This window comes from Peromyscus californicus, unplaced genomic scaffold (assembly GCF_007827085.1).
Source record: "Peromyscus californicus insignis strain IS unplaced genomic scaffold, ASM782708v3 Scaffold_6__1_contigs__length_162567912, whole genome shotgun sequence".
NCBI classification, from domain to species: Eukaryota; Metazoa; Chordata; class Mammalia; order Rodentia; family Cricetidae; genus Peromyscus; species Peromyscus californicus.
In genome coordinates, this window is record NW_026294584.1 from 87,914,375 (window position 1) to 87,919,765 (window position 5,391).

The following is a 5,391-nucleotide window of genomic DNA, read 5'->3' on the forward strand; positions in this document are numbered from 1 at the left end:
TGTTCCTTTTCCGGCGCAGCCCCGCCCCGGGGCGGGGCTATGGGGTTCCGATAGTGTGCGGGGCGTCGAGTCCGCTCTGCCTTCCTCTTTTTCTCAGCTCTCCGACGGGCCCCGCAGTCTCTCTCCTGTTTACTCGTCCACGTGCTTTGGAAACTGTTCTGACCGGCAGGCACTGCGTCGCCCCTCGTGGCTCGTGATGTGGGGTCGCGGGGCCGGGAGCCGCTTCGCTGCGTCGTCTGCCGGTGTTTCTGGCTCCTCCGATGCTGGTGGTGCTTTTCTCACGCCACACAAAAATGTAATCTGTTCGGGTCTTTCCCGTCTAGAAACAAACACTTCGTCCCTTTCGTTCCCGGTCCTAATCCCTTTCTTGAGGGTACCTAGGGCCCTCTGAATTTACCACGGATTTTTTTTTTCCCTAAATTTTTGTGTATGAGACGGTATTGCTCTGTAGATAGGCTAGCTAGCCTCAAGCTCCTGCCTCCCAAGTGCTTGGGATTACATGTGTCTCACCACGCCCCTCTCGGGCCATTTATTTATTTATTTATTTAAGACATACGATAGCAAAGATTTATTTTTATTTGTGTGTACCACCTGTGCGCGGGTGCCCTTGGAGGCCAGACGAGGACGTCGGATCCCCCAGAGCTAGAGCTACGAGCGGTTTCAAACATCTACATGGATGTTAGGAACTGAACTCTGGTCCTGTGGGCGAGCAGCAAATGCCCCTAAGTGCTGAGCCATCTCTCCAGTCCAGGACATAAGGTCTCTTGTTAACCAAACAGAGGAAGACCTGGATCTTCTTACCTTCCTACTAGATTACAGGCTTGTATCCCCAAACCCAATTTATGTGGTACTGGGGATCAAACTCATAACTTTGTACACTAGACAAGAACTCTGCCTCACCCCAGTAATTTTTTTTTTCCGACGTAGGGTTTCTCTGTGTAGCCCTGGCTGTCCTGGAACTCACTCACTCTGTAGACCAGGCTGGCTTCAAACTCAGAGATCCGCCTGTCTTTGCCTCCTGAGTGCTGGGATTAAAGCCGTGTGCCACCACCATCTGGCAGTAATAGATTCTTAATAATTCAAACAACAAAGCAGAATTTTAAAAGAAATATACTTTTAAGTACAAAGTCAGGATGTTTGAAGGACTATCTGGTAGCAATTGATTAACCACAGGATGTTCCAATGCCGGAGGTAGTCTATAAAGTTTGACAAATAACTTTAAACTACATAGTAAGATAACACAGAAATTCTGGAAAGCCCCTAAAACTTGAGCCAATCAGAATGGTACCCGTACTAGCACCCCTAAGTGATGTAACCTTATGGTTTTTGCCTTTAAACTGAGCTTGCAGAGGGGCGGGCACCTCCTCCAGCCTCTACTGTGTTGGATGGCTTGATGAGGTCCCTGCCGCACGGCTTGAACTGCTTCAATAAACCTTGCTTTTGAATATCGGTTACGTGTGTGTGTGTGTGTGTGTGTGTGTGTGCTTTTAAAATTTCTTTTAGGGAAAAATTTTTTTTAGGGAAGCTCGGCAGCATGGTGAATGCTTTTAATTCTAGCACTCAGGGGGCTGAGGCAGAGGGATCTCTGAGTTCCAGGCCAGCCTGGTCTAGTTCCAGGACAGCCAAGGCTACACAGAGAAATCCTGTCTTGAAAAATAAATTTATTTTAGAGGCTAGAGAGATGGCTCAGTGGATAAGAACACTAACTGCTCTTCCAGAGGACCCAGGTTCCATTCCATTCCCAGCACTCACAACTGTCTGTAATTCTAGTTTCAGGAGATCTGACACCCTCTTTTGACCTCCACAGACATTGTATGCATATGGTGTACAGACATACATGTAGGCAAAACATACATTTTTAAAATTCTTGCTGCCTGCTCATCTATGGATTACTATTTGGATTCATTTCTTGTGTCTTCATCTGTTATAGTACTGGGTTGTTTAAATAAGTTGCTTGAAATCATTTGTGAACATCTGCCAGGGTTAGGTATTTTGTAAGCAGTGATTTAACAAATTGTTGTTGGTTGTTTTTACTCTTACTCTTTGCTCTTTCCACCACCCAGCCCCCAAATAAATCACACATGGAGGACTATTATTACTTTAAATGCCCGACCTTAGCTTGGCTTGTTTCTTGCCAGTTTTTTAAAAATGATCCCTTTGGCCTCTGTCTGGCTTTTGCCTTTCTCTCTTCTGTATTTCTTCACTTCTCACTCTGTGGCTTGCTGTGCAGCTGGGTGCCTGGCCCTGTGGAGTCCTCCTCCTCCTCTTTCTTGCTCCTCCTTGATGCCTCTTCCTGTCAGCTGGTTATAGACGCAGCCTCCCGACCCCAGGTTAATTTAATCTAGTCAAACAAACGTAACACACCTTTGCATCATTAAACAAATATTCCACAGTAGAAATGAATGTAACACAGATTAACATTCCACAACAAATAGTAGGTCCTAGCCGAAACTAAAAGTCCCAACAACTGTGTTCATTTTGTTTTTGTTGTTTTGAGAGAGGCAGCCATAGCAGGCCTGGAACTCACTCCAAAGAGCAGCTGACCTTGCACTTGGCATCAATCTTCCTTCCTCTGCCTTTAGAAATGCTGAAATTGGGCTGGAGAGATGGCTCAGCGGTTGGGAGCACTGCTTGCTCTTCCGGGGGTCCTGAGTTCAATTCCCAGCGACCACATGGTGGCTCACAACCATCTGTAATGAGATCTGGTGCCCTCTTCTGGCCTGCAGGGATGCATGCAGACAGAACACTGTACACATAATAAATAAATAAATCTTAAAAAAAAAAAAAAAAAAAAAAGAAATGCTGAAATTACAGTTGTGTGCCACCTTGCCAGGTTCTATGGTCCTTAATACCCTGGAGGTTTAAGACAGAGGCTATTTTAAATAAAATTATTGTGTTATTCTTTTATGTGTATGGGTGTTTTGTCTCCATTTATGCCTATTCAGCATGTGCTTGTCTGGAGTTCAGGGAAGCCAGAAGAGGGCATCCGATCCTTTGGAACTGGGGTTAAGAGATGGTTGTGAGCTACCATATGGGTGCTGGATATTGAACCTGGGGCCTCTGGAAGATCAAGCAGAGCTCTAAATCTCTGAGCCGTCTCTCCAGCCTCAGAGGCAAAGGATCTTTTGAATTACCAGAATTTGGAGGCCAGTCTGAAGAAAAACAAGTAAGAGTTAGTCTCAAAAGTACCTAAATAGCCAGTCATGGTGGCGCACGCCTTCAATCCCAGCACTCAGGAGGCAGAGGCAGGCGGATCCCTGTGAGTTCGAGGCCAGCCTGGTCTACAGCGTGAGTTCCAGGACAGCCAGGGCTGTTACACAGAGAAAGTCTGTTCGAAAAAACAAACAAACAACTCAAACAAAAAAAGCAAAGCCGGGCGGTGGTGGCGCACGCCTTTAATCCCAGCACTCGGGAGGCAGAGCCAGGCGGATCTCTGTGAGTTCGAGGCCAGCCTGGGCTACCAAGTGAGTCCCAGGAAAGGCGCAAAGCTACACAGAGAAACCCTGTCTCGAAAAACCAAAAAAACAAAAACAAAAAAAAAAAAAAAAAAAAAAAAAAGCAAACAAAAAAGACATAAATAAATATGAGTTTAATTTCATAAAGCATGCAATCAGGTGAGGTACATACATATCACAAAGATGTTTGCCCCTGTTTGCTGGAATGGTTAATTTTTATTATCGACTTGATGGGCTTTAGAATTACCATGGAAAGAAATCTCTGGGCATGCCTGTAAGGGATTATCTAGGTTAGGTTGACCGAGGTGGTAAGACCCGCATTAGGATTTCACAGGCTGGAGTCCTAGACTGAATAGAATGTAAACCAAGGTGAGCACAATATACAGTGTTCCTGCCTCTCCCCTTCCTGATCATGAGTTCAACATGACCAGCCACTTCCTGCTCTTGCTGCCATGATTTCCCTGCCGTGATGGACTGTGTATTCCTGGGAACTATAAGCCAAAGGCAACCTTTAAATTACTCTTGTCAAGTAGTTTGCAGTGACATCCAGATAAATAACTAATAGAATACATTCTAAGAGCTACCAAGCAAAATGTGAAACGTGTGTGTATGCTGAGGAGTGAACCATAGGACTGAGGACCAAAGGTTGTAGATATTCCTGGGGAATAATGAAAGGAGAGAGGGATGAAGATTTCTGGCTGAGTGACCAGCACATGCAGTTGTGAACCTGGTGTTATGGGTAAGCCTAAAGAGAAGGCTTGCTGGGTAACAAGAATGGGAGAGAAGGAGGCTGGAACAGAGCCAGACCGAGAAACAAACGAGAAACAAACAGTTTACTGTTCAGCTACTCCAGCCAAAGAGGACAGTAGCCACAGGGAAAGTAACACTCTGTGAGAAACCTGAATGTAATATGATATGACCTGTAGTCCTGGATGGCTGAAATATTTCAGCAACTAGTACATGACACAAATACAGTTTCAGAAACAAGTGCTTTTTCTGTTATTTGAATAAAAATCCCTTTCATGTGCTCCTCACCACTTCTCCCCCCTCCCTTCTCCCTCTCCTCTCTTCTTACATTACTGAAGAGGGAATAAAAATCATAGAGATGTGAGAAGTCACCAGATTATTTCAGGAACCAGACTATAGCTCAGTGGTAAAGTGCTGCTTGCCAGACATGTGAAAGGCCCTGGGTTCAGTCTCCAGAACTTAAACACACACACACACACACACACACACACACACACACACACACACACACAACACACACACACTTTAGAATGTTGACTCTGCCTTGGCTAGAGGAAGTGAACTGGTAAATGAATCTTTTTCTAAAAGAAAATTCTGTCCGCCTGCTTTTAAGATAAATGTTTGACTAGCATTTAAGGATATTGGCTTAGTGAGGGTGTGGGTGGGTGGGGAGGGTAGTGGCAAATTATTAAACCTGACCTGGTGTCCATGTTGCTAGGCAGGGCAGGAAAAAAGTTCTGATCACAGAGAGCTCTTGGGCATTTGTATTTTATCTAAACAGTAAAAGAAACCATTGAAGAGGTTTAAGTAGGGGCAAGGTGTAGTCAGTGGAGAATGTTTGGACATTACTCTGCGTGTATCAGAAAGAACTGACTTGGGCAATAGGGGAAAAGATCTGGGTGTTAATCATTGAGGAGACTGTTGTAATAGTCCCAAGTAGCACACAGGCCCAGAGAGAATGATGGGAAGTGGTCAGACTGGAGACGAAATTGGGAAGCAGTACCAACATGCTTCCGAGGTAGACTGGAAAGGAAGCAGAGGAAAGCTGGGGAGGGAGAAGGAAAGGTGCTTTCTCGCTGAGGTAGGAACCACCGGTGGAGAACCAGGTGTAATGCACTGGGGCATAGGAAATGAATTTGCTACTGGTCAATTACTCGTTACTTTGGTTTATCTTCACTTAAGATGATTG